This window comes from Cupressus sempervirens, chromosome 9 (assembly GCF_028749045.1).
Source record: "Cupressus sempervirens isolate cs-2001-9-10 chromosome 9, ASM2874904v1, whole genome shotgun sequence".
In the NCBI taxonomy this organism is placed as follows: Eukaryota; Viridiplantae; Streptophyta; class Pinopsida; order Cupressales; family Cupressaceae; genus Cupressus; species Cupressus sempervirens.
Window position 1 is genome coordinate 297,226,988 of NC_143126.1, and position 12,671 is coordinate 297,239,658.

The following is a 12,671-nucleotide window of genomic DNA, read 5'->3' on the forward strand; positions in this document are numbered from 1 at the left end:
GGTACCCATATATTAGGGGTGGGACATGACGATGTTGCTGTAAGATTGTTCGTAGAGACCCTTATAGATAGTGCAGCAGATTGGTTTTATCATCTACCTGACGACTCAATAACTGATTAGGACACGATGAGAACTGAATTTGAGGCCAGATTCAGAACTGCAGAAGATGAACACGCCTTGCTAACATAGTTGATTTCAATTAAGAAGCAACCAACTATGAGCATGAGGGATTTTGTTGCCAATTTCAACAAAATTAATAGCAGAATTCCTACTACTGATAGACCCACACCTGGCAATCTAAAAATTTTCTTCATTAGTGCTATGCCTCCAGATATTAATTAAGGTCTAAGAAGAGCACGCCCCACTGATCTGGCTAACGCACAGAAGAAAGCTATTGAATGTGAGGATGATTTAATTTTCACAGGAAAATGGAAACAAGAACTTCAAACTAAGGGGAGTTCTAGTAATACCACATCATCAGAAGAGATGATTCAGAAGTTGTCTAATGAACTAGTAGCGATGAAAAAGCAATTACTCGAATTCAATAGCTCTTATCAGCGAAATTACCAAAACTCACCAGGAAGAAGCAATGAAAGTAGATTCCCGCAACTTACAGGTTCACAACCTAGGTTGCAAATCGAAGCAACACTGAAAAAAGGAAATATGTGCGTCTTTCATTTGACCATAGATCATGACAGTGAGAATTTTTTGGAGACTATTCGTATGATGCAGTTTTTATCTACTAATGAATTAAATATTGCAGCTCCGTGTTCAGAACCTGATTCTCATTCAAATGGCGGCTCTGGAAATTTATTTTTGGAATATGAATCAGATTCTAAATCAAAAGGTGAGTGTTACGCAACCATTGATGGAACTTCATACATAGTACTTACCCATGGACAGAGGATGAAGAATCAAGCCTCTAATCATACTCACAGAGATGACTCCAGTCCTTCAATGAGTAAAGTGCATACTGATCAAGGAACATCCACTTCACAAACAGGTAAAGACAAGACATCTTTTGATTTCATTCAATTTTGTGAAGAGTCAAAAGTTCAAATTTCCACTATTGATTATTTAAAAGTCACATCCTTACGAGTTAAAGAGATTAGTGGGTAGATGTAAAGGGGGTATCTCAGACTTGAATCATAATGTGACTATTGAAATTGAAGATGAAACCTTAACATCTAGCTTGTTTAATTAGGAAGATTCTACTGTTTTAGCAACCTTCCTTGGACAAAAGCCTGAACCTTTTTATATTTCATTATTCATCAATGGATGTAAACTTAGTAATTGCATAATAGATTCAAGTGCATCAGATAATGTAATGCCATATTCTGTAGCTAAAGCCTTGGGACTAAATCTTACTAAAGTGCATGGGAGATGTTATTCTATGGATGCCAAACAAGTCCCTTTACTTGGACAGATCAAAGACGCTCAAGTAGCCTTGGCTTCACATCCGGAAAAGAAACTCCTATTGACTATCCTAGTAGTTGATATTCCAACAAGCTATGGACTTCTATTAAGTAGAAGTTTTTGTCGAGACTTGGGAGGAGAAATAAAACTAGATTGGTCTCAAACAATGATACCTATTGGGAATAAGAAAGTCAAATTAGAATCTAAAGAAAAAGAAAAGTTCACAATTTTGAAATCAGATGATCCTAAAGCTCAAATTCTATATCAAGAACTGGAATTCAACAACTATATGTTGTTTACTGAAGAAGGTATGAATGAACAAATAGATGAAAATCCAAGTGATAAAATTCCCAATGAAAACAAAGATGTACTAGGCATCTAGATGCTTGAATTTGACAAAGGTTGTGCCTCTTCAGGATCAGGAGCAGGTGTGGTATTGATATCCCCAGAAGGAGAACTAGAACCTATGGCTTTTAAATTTGAATTTGGGAATACAAATAATATTGCAAAATATGAAACCTTATTACTGGGGATAATATTAGCAAAAGAGAGGGATAAAGATTTTAAAAGCTCAAGGTGACGCCGAGCTAATTGTAAAGCAAATAAAAGGGCAGTATTCTGTTAAAAACCATAAGCTTAAAAATTATAAGAACAGAGTCTGGGATGAGATTGAAGGTCTGGATGCTTTTTCTATTGAAGCAGTTCCAAGGGAGATGAATACCAAAGCTGACTCCTTAGTAGTTTCTGCCTCTTTATTGCTCCCTCATCCAGATTTCAAAGACAAGAAGTACCAGATCGAAATTGTATATTGATCTGCCGTCCCAGATAACACAGAATCTTGGCGAGTCTTCAGTGATGACAAGAGTTTGCAGATGTTTTTAGAGAATGACAAGTCTAGTTTTGAACATGAGTCCGATGGATGTGATCATGAAAGCTCTGATGTAATTGAGAAACGAGGTCAAAATGGAGAAGTTCTGCTGAAAGGTAATACCATTCCTCCATATTTTGTGGCTTTAGAAAAATTGTTTAATAGGCATGATGCTTACATAAAGAAAAAGAGATCAGAAAAGGGACCTATCACAGGTGAATATGAAGGAGTTAACATTGGAGACATTCATAATCCCAAACTGATTAACATTGGGAAGTGCTGTTCACCTAAAGAAAAAGAGGTTGCAAAGAATCTATTTATGGAGTATAGAGATGTTTTTGCTTGGAGTTATGAAGATTTGAAAAGCTATAGAGATGGGAAAGTAAAACATCAAATTTCGCTTAAACTTGATGCAATCCCTTTCAGACAAAAATAGAGGAATTATAATCCTAAGGTTGCAGATGCCATTTTTTGGGAGGTAGATAAGATGCTGAAGGCGAGGATAATTTATCCCATTCACCACTCCACCTAGGTAGCCAATATAGTACTTGTCAGAAAGAAGAATGGAGAGATAAGGATCTGTGTTGATTTTCACAATTTGAACCAGGCATCTCTAAAAGATAACTTTGCTCTCCCCAATATGGATTACTTATTGCAAACAGTAGCGGGATCTGAAATGATGTCTATGCTAGATGGATTCTCAGGATACAATCAAGTTGAAGTAGAAGAGAAAGATCAACATAAGACATCATTCACTACCCCTTGGGGTACATTTGCATATCACAGAATGCCTTTTGGGCTTATTAATGCTGGTGCTACATTCCAAAGGTGCATGAGTAAGACATTCGCTGATTTGAAAGACCGAATCATAGTCATATATTTGGATGACCTCACCATGTTCTCAAGAAAAAGAAAAGATCATATGGAACATTTAAGGAAAGTACTATAGAGGTGCATAAAGCATGGAATATCTCTTAACCCAAAGAAGTCAGTTTTCTGTGTGACAGAAGGAAAGCTTTTGGGTCATATAGTGTCCTAGGAAGGCATTAGAATCGACCTGAAAGAGTAGAGGCTATTCAAAGATTAAGTCTACCCTCAAATAAAACAGAGGTTAAGTCTTTTTTTGGACAAGTAAATTTTCTTAGAAGATTTGTGCCTGATTTCGCAGAAACCACTAAACATATAGTAGACATGATGAAAGGGAATTCAAATTTCAAATGGAATGAGGCAGGGAAGCAAGCTTTTCATAATATAAAAATTGCTATTGCTAATGCTCTAGTACTGTGTCATCCAAATTATAAGCGAGACTTTATCATTTATTGCTATGCTTCTGAACACACATTGTCAGCTATTCTTATGCAAGAGAATGATGAAGGAGTACAAGCTCCTATTTCTTTTATGAGTATACCTTTAAAGAACCATGAACTCAAATATGTGCAAATTGAAAAACATGCTTTCTCAATGGTCAAGGCTCTTAAACATTTTCGGTTCTATGTCCTGCATTCACATTCAATAGTTTTTGTCCTAGATGTAGCAGTAAAGAGTATATTGACACAACATGATATAGGTTGCAATGTCAGAGGAGCGTGGGTAGCAAAAATACAAGAATATGATATAGAGATTAAACCTACCAAGTTGATAAGAGGGAATGCTCTATGCAAGGCAATTGCAGAAAATAAAATTACTGGAAGGTCAGAAGAATCGGGTGAAAAACAATTGGTGTTAGCTGTAGGTCTCTGTGATCCATGGTTTGAAAACATCTCTTACCTGTTAACATATGGTGAATATCTAGAGGGCCTAAATGCAAGGCAAAGAAGAGATCTAAAACTAAAAGCAACTAAGTATGTCTTTTGGGATGATAAACTTTACAAAAGGGCTATTGATGGTACTTTCCTTAGATGTGTAGATAAACAACAGCAAGAAAGGCTGTTGAAAACATTCCATGATGAAGCTTGTGGGGGACATTTCTCTTCTTTAGTCACAACATTTAAAATATTAAGGCAATGTTATTACTGGCATGGGATGTTTAAAGATGCATATGCATGGGTAGCAAAGTGTGAAAAGTGCAAGATGTTCTCTGGACGTCCTCAATTAGCTGCTTTACCTTTGAGACCTGTTATCATTGAAGGGCCTTTTCAATAGTGGGGCCTTGACTTTGTTGGTCCTATTAGCCCTTCATCTAGTGCTGGTCATCAGTATATAATAACCACGACTGATTACTTCACTAAATGGTAGAAGATAAGGCTACAAAGAAGACTACTTCTGAGGTGGTGTGTGAATTCATAAAAGAAAACATTTTGGTCAGGTTTGGTGTTCCTATTAAGTTAGTGATGGATAATGCATCTTATTTTTCTTCAATCGAGATTACTAATTTCTGTTTTGAATATGGGATCACTGTTGGTCATTCATCTGATTATTTCCCTCAAGGGAATGGATAGGCAGAGTCTAGCAATAAGAATTTAATTAATATTGTTAAGAAGCTAGTCTCAAATAATCAAAAAACTTGGCACAAAAATATTTATGAGGCACTCTGGGTAGATAGAGTGACACCCAAAAGGGCAATTGGTATATCCCCATTTGAACTAGTTTGTGGAACTGAAGCCAACCTGCCCCTACCTTTAGAGTTAGCCACAAACAAACTCAGAGAAGTAATTGAAGATGATGTCTATAAGGATGGTTTGGAGAAGAGGATCTTATATTTGAGCAAACTTGACGAAGAAAGGAGAGAGATTGAAGACCACATTACACAACATCAGATGCGAGTGAAAGAGCTTTTCGATAAAAGAACAAGACCCAGGAAGTTTATGGTAGGAGATATGGTGTTGCTCTGGGACAAAAGAAGGGCCTCGAAAGGAATGCATAAAAAGTTTGATGCTCTATGGAAGGGTCCATTCAGAATTCAACACGCATTCAGAAACAATTCTTTCAAGTTGGCATATGAAGATGGCGAAGTATTACCCCTGACTTATAATGGTCAGGATCTCAAGCTCTGACAAATTGCAAACTGAAAACAGGTAACCCTTGTATTGCATTATAGTTTCGTTTAGTTCTTGTCCGTGTTTTCCTAGTTAGGTTTTCCTTCCCTTTCGTGTCCTTGTTTGTCCTGCCTTAGTTTTGTTGTGTTGCCACCTTTATTTCTTTTGTGAAACCAGAGATTTTGAGTTCCTCACTTGGGTATACTCTACCCAAGTCCCTAGTCAGAGCTAGCTGTTGCCCCACTTTTTCTTATAGTCCAATTTTGCAAAGTGGAGGATTTAACTCATATTGTGTTTAGGCCAGTCGAGTCAGTTGGTCCTTCCTTCCTCAAGTGTTAAGTTTCTCCATTGGGTTTCCATTTTTTTCCTTTTCCCACATTATATAGCCGGGTGGGTGTTCCTTATTGTCATGAGTCATGCGGGTAGTCTAGATCCTTACTTGATGGAGATTCTTGAATAAAGCTACCTCAGATGAATTTACTTGCAGCTCATTTGATCCGAGTATAAAGAAAGTTGAACTGGTGGAAAATCAAGTTTCTTCTTCTCCTTAGCGGGTTCACGCACCCTGAAGGAGAAACTCCACAAAGATCTATAAATGCTATTTGCAGGCTGAAACAAGGAAAGGTGAGTCATAATATGGATGGATCATTCAAGTATTATCATGTTTTCATAGTGGGAATCACTCAGAACTCAACAGGATGATCAGAATAAGCATCGACGAAAAACTCAGAAGTAGCTTCTCCTTTGGCGGGTTTTGAACCAAGAAGTAAGTTTTTCAAAAAGGCCTAAATAGAAGGGTAAAGTTACTAGTGGGCCCCATTTTTCATTTGCGAAGCCTTTTTTTTGTTTTCTGAAGGCTTATAGTGAAGTGCTTAAGGCAGAAAAGGTAAAACAAAAGCGTAAGCGAAAAAATGGAAATCGCCTTCTCCATTGCGGGTTTTCTACCCTCGAGAGCAATTTTTTGCATCCAATGAAAAATGGCTACTGCAAGCATGGCAAGTGTTTGAATTGATCACTAGATGTGTTTGGGACAGAAATGGAAGCAAATTAATTAAATTTGTAAGGATATTTTGAGCGGAATCTAGCCAAGCGGATTTTTCCCCAGGGAGTACTCCGTTCTTGTTTTTTCAAAACTGGGTGAAAACAGAAAGGTAAGTTAGTAATAAAGGAGAGTTACCATTGGGCCGACGAAAACAATGAAATGACAAAGAGAAATCCGTTAGAACCCTTACATTTACTAATCCAACGGATTTATCCTTAAATTTGCTCGTGTGGCGCGGATTGTGGAATTTTACAGGCAAATTAAGGGTTCTTATATAAAGAAGAACCTAACAGAATTTCAAATCACTACCTTATTGTTATATTGTTATATTGAATATTGCTTCCGAAAAACTTCAAAGTTTAGGGTTCGTTTCTTTACATTATCACAATTGTTGAATTTCTATCATTCTATATCAGACAAGATGGCATCAAGATTCTCTGGTTTTGATGGGCTGGGTGGAATCAAGTCAACATGGCAGAGTATCTCTGATACTTCGTTACGTTTCTTTGATATGCAAGATTTTTAGATAAGGCTGAGAACTAAGCCGATTCACCCTATAATGGAGAAACTCCGAGGAAGTGGACTTGTGGAGGCAGTCGGGTTTCCTGTCCCAGTACAAGCTCCAGAGCTAATTGTGGAATGTATTAATCATTACAACCCGAACACCAAGCAGATCTTATTGCCTGATCAAATGGTATTGAATTCAATTGATAGGCAAGTGGTGGTGAACTGTCTGCGAATTCCAGAACAAGAGGAGTTCTCTGAGCTAACAATCGGAGGAGACATGTCCGAATTCTCCATAACGAAGATGGTGTGGTAGAAGGAAATCATGAACTCCTAGTTCCAAAAGCTTAGGCGAGCAAAAAGTAAGGTCCCTAAAACCCTATTTGGCATAGATCTTAAGCCCGAAATTGTGGATATTTTAGTCCTCTTGGATCGACTAAAAGGTGAGATAGAAGCACTCAATTTTATAGAACAATACTTCTTTATGGTGCAAATTATTTGCTCACACACACAGTATGTTGACTGGGCATTTGAAGTTAGTGAACATCTTTCTAGGGCTCTCAGTGCAGCCAAGTTTTATAATTCGTTTTATATGTCATCTTTCTTGATATATATGTTGGCTTCCCTACAATTGTGGCCAGGACTCCCTAGAATAGAGAATTTTCTCGAAAATGTAAAAAGCTATGAGTTTTATCCATGCTTGCAGTTACAAAATAGCTATGCGGAGTATATTCGGGTTAATGATGCATTCACTATGAGAATCTACAGGGAACTCCAAGGGTCTCCAGAGCGAAGGTTCAACCCATAAGTAATGGCAATCATCAGCCAGTTTGGCTGTTATTTTATTCAATTCTCATCTTTCTCTTATTTGTGTCTTGCAGCGTTTGATGGATTTCCCCTGAAGCTACCTAGATATCTGGATGATATGATCGTGCTCATCGAGATCATTAGGCAAGCAATCCAAGTAAATGTGCTGAGCACCAGTTTCAGAAAGAAGAGGTATGAATTCCTCATAAAAGTTGGAGCTTATAGTTGTGAATCTAGATTTGATGCAAAGAACATACTCAAAGCATTCAAGAACAAATACAGACTGGAGGAGTATGAAATGATAAGGCCCATGTTTGATCCAAATGGGTATGCTAGAGATGTGCTTCAAATTGGAAGCATCAACAAACATGTAACTACTATAGAAGATTACTGGGCTGATTGTAGAGATGAGCTAGAGAGCCGAGACTGTGCCTTTGCTAGACTCACATAGATCAAATAAAGACCTATGGCATCGAGTTGGATGTCGAAGGGCTAGAAGATGATGGTCAAAATATGTATAGTAATACATATTTGACCAAATTGAGAAACATCCCAATCAGCTTCGAGCCATGTGTAAATATAGAAGAAAATATTGATGTTATGATGGCCCAGATCATCAAGAGAACCAGGAAATGGGTTGAGTGGACAGCAAAAAAAAGCCAGAGCAAGAGCAAGACTACTCAAGCTTCTCCAACCGCTACTACTCCAACTTCCTCTCAAAGCGCCACACCTAGTGTTACAACTTCGGCTACTCAAGGGCCGACTCAATCCGCAGGAGGAGGTGATCAACCCTCGGAGAAGAATATTTCAATAGCTCCAACTTGCCAAGGAGGTTCTCTACCACTGATTGGAGCTCAGGCTAGTACTGAAGAAAAAGGGACAGAAGAGCCGAAAAATGGAACCACTGCTCCAGCCTCACCTCCTCACACCACTCCAACTCCATCTCCACATGCTACTCCAATTCCATCTCCCCGTGTTACACCAGTTTCATCTCCTCATCATAGCCCTACTCCATCTGCAGGTGCTTCTCTTTTGAAGCCAACTGGTTCTCCCATCCAGATAGTAGAGATTGGAGATGATAAGAGCAGCAGTAGCGAGTCCATTGAATCCAATGAAGCTGCAAAGAGAACTCAAGAAGAAGAGAATGTCTCAAGTTCATCTTGGCTCCTCTCTCAAGATCCGAAGAACCCCTTCTCTGCAACAACAATAGCAATGACTCCAGTAAAGAAGAAAATGTTCAGCATAGAGTCACTTGGAATGGCTTCTAAGGTGATTGGTATGGAGTCCTAGCTTGAAGACACCTTAGAAAGAAAAAGAAAGAGGAAAGATGAAAGTGTTCCTACAAAAGATGTCTTGTCTCAACTGGTACGCTCTGGGTCAGCCATAGTAAAAGCTAAGAAGTAGAAAACTTTGTCCATACTTGGGCAGGATCTAGAGACCGAACATTTGACTATGGAGATTGCAAAACCAAATAAAGCAGGGCGGATTGAGGATATGACTCCTGAAGACTTCACTTTGCAATCAATTGATCTTGGAGAGGTCGAACATGATACAAAAGTTGGCTTATGGAGATCAAGCAATGAGATAATAGAAAGTTAGTTAGAAAACCTCAAATTATCAAAGATTAAGATGAAAGCTAAGATAGAAGAACTCAAAAGATTCATCAGGCAACTAGTTGTTCCATTGGCAACCATTACTAGTGTGCCTACTACTGAAAATCCTAAAGCAGAGGAAGTGCAAGCTTTCATCTCACAGCTCCAGAAAGATAGAAATTTTGGTTAGATTGGGAAAGAGTGGATTGATAAACTCAACGCAGATGGAGTTGCTCTAATTGGTCAAATTGGGAATGCTATCATTCGATTGGAGACTGAGAAAGATAATATCTCGTCTAATCAACACACTCTGACCGCGGAGAAAGCAAGATGTGATGAGTATATTTCTCTCCTGAAAATGATTATCCAGATGAAGGCAAAAGAGGCAGTTGAAGTAAATATTTTGAAGAAAGGAACTGAACCCCTATTTGAATGGCTCCAAGGTATGCAATTCAAGCTAGAGATGATTCAAGAAGCTGAAAAAGGACTCAAGGAGACAAAAGATAAAGTGAAGAGAACTCAAGATAGGGCGTTTGTATTGATGAAAGGATTACACACTGACCCACAAACTAGCAGTCAAGGGAGAGCCCTTATTGGAGTGGAGATAATGAAGAACAACTTCTCCATGTATTTAAGTAACCTGTTAGGAATGGTTTCAAGTGTCCAAAATAGAGTGACAGAGCTACATAGACTAGGTGGATGCATACACGTAGTTGCTGAAGAATTGACAGGACATCTAAATTCTGTGAAAGAGTTGGTTCGAGAACATTCAAAATGGCTCTTAAGGTTCACTAATGTACACGTGCCTAGTCATGAGGAATTAGTTCCCATTATAGTTGCCGCTAAGGCATATAGGGCGAAAGTTGAAAATGGGAAGAAGTCTAAATGATTCGATGATGCCTCCTTTTCACTTTCTTTTGCAGCTTCAACTGATTTTGTAAATTTTGTAATATGACAAATTGACATTTTGCCATTTGTCTCCTCAAAATCAGGATTAAAATTCCTATTATAACAGTCATCTCTCAAAATCTATTTGTATGAAGTTGAATGATTAATGAAAGGTCGGCAAATTTTTGGTGTGAGGTACTTTTTGTTACAGAGTCAATTAAATGTTATTTTATGTCAATCATTTTCTGTTCCAGTAGATATTGTGTTCAATCCATGTTTCCTTTTTGCTTTACAAAGAATTAGGGAGGAATAGAGCTTGTTTCCCCTGTTTTCAAGATTATGAATGGATATGATAAGTAATGTTATGATTCATTCAACTAAAAGATTTTGTTAATGTTCCTAACTTATTAGTTATATTTAGATTTGAATTTCGATTTATTCTAGCCATATGCGAATAGATTTATGGATTCATAAGATGTGTGGGTATGTGAATCTGTTTCAATATTGAGAATTTTTTCTTGCCTGAATTAAGTTCTAGTTAGGCTTAATTTGATTTGCCTCTTCTACTCTCGAGTTAAGAGCATACCTCGCATTAGTTTTAGGAACAAAACATAATTCCTTGAACATCATTCACATAGGGAGCTATACCTACCAATTTAGAGAGAAGCCAGTAATCAGAGAATGGCTTTTCAATTGTTGTAAATAGATATTGTTCATCATTCGGACATTAAGAGTCATATTTTCACAAGAAACAAGAAAGGACAAATCTGTTTACCAACATAGCTCATGGTCTTGACCACCTTACTCAACAAAAGATTGAGTTAAGATAGCTGACCAGAGCCTTTGAAAGCTTATTGCAACATTTAATGGACACAAATGTGGTACGCTACTCTAGACAAATACAATTTTATTTATAACAGGAAAATTAGGAAGACCATAGAGTTTGCTCCCTCCAATACAATTTCCAACTTGATTTACTTTTATGAGAGATTTTTTCCTAATATTTATTTTAGTTTATCTTTATTTTTAAAAATGTTTTGAAAAGTAAAAAATTATGGGGAAGATATTTTCTTTTGGTTAGACTCCTGGAATGGTTTGATTCCTCTATATACTATGCAAGAATTTGTTGATGTGTATGAAGTTATAACTAAAATGTTGGGGCCTAAAACTAGAGAAATTGTATAATTGTAATGGCTTTGGGCAACTTCTGCGCACTAATGGTCGAGAAAAGGGTTCAAAGTATGTCTCTAGAAGGGACATTATGGATTTCTAGGACATAATATGCTCCATGTTGAGAGCAAGGTATGATTCTTCTTACCTTTGTAAAGATTTTCCACTCATTCTCCTTTGTCAACTTCAAAATTTGTCTTCGCCAAAACCCATGAGGGTTTGCTAATCTTATTGATTTTAGAGCGCCCAATATGTATTGCTATGGACATATGTAGATGGAATAGAAAAAGGGAAATAAAATACAGGAAGAGCCATAAGCGTTGAATGGGAAGACTAGGAGACGGTCAAAGTTTATGGGAATTAGCAAATGAAAATGAACATGGAAAAGTGAAATTGGAGGTCATTTCAACAAGCCTTGGATTGCGCAAGTGGGTGATTTGAGTTCTTTATATAGAAGCATCTTGATCTTGTTGATGATCCAATTGCTATGGCTAAGATGGATGAATGAAATTTGAGCAGAGTTCGTAAAGCTCTCTGGGGTTTGTAGCAATCTAGAAGGACTCAAGATTCATAATAAGTAGCAATCCAAGAGGACTCAAGATTCATAACAAACCAGCAATCCAATCCAATCCAGGATTTCTAGTACAAAATTTGTAGAGCTCAAGGTTTGGCTATGGAGGCTCTTGTGGTTTAGCTCTAATTCATACTCTCAACAAGCTCGCTCATGGTGTTGGCTCTTTGGTTTTGCAAGTCGGAGCAACAAAAGCAAAATCAATAGGAATTGATGCTACAATTAAACAAAAATAATAGATTGATTGGTTAATTGTTGTATTTCAATCATATGTTATTTATGATGCACGTGGTCAAACTGATCACTTTGGCATATTGTTTTCAAATGTAAGTTGTCTTCACACTTGTAAACCTAGTTTAATTTTTTTATTAATAAGTTTACTTTAGTTCTTTATTCAATACACTATATTATATAGTTTTTGAAAAATTACGCCTCATATTTAGAATGGATTCTTGATAGATTTCCATACAATCAACACAACATTCGGTTACAACAAAAAAAGTATCTCCCTTTTTGTCACATTTAAGAAAGTGTTTAGGATATGCTACTATGACATACACATTGCACCTTAGAATGCAAGTGCTAGTATTTATAACAGTTTAGAAGATTTTTACAATACAATAAAGGATGTTTTTTTGATCCATAATAGAATAGAGGATGTTATGAACTTAGACACATGCTTAATTAATCTAATACTTTGTGTAATAAAACATATGATTTTTAGAAATCCATTCAAAATTTGTAACTTTTAGAAATATTATAGAAAAAATTACTATTTTAAATTTAGAGTACTTTAATCCGTTTAAAATATTTAATTAAAAAAAAAAAAATATTTAAA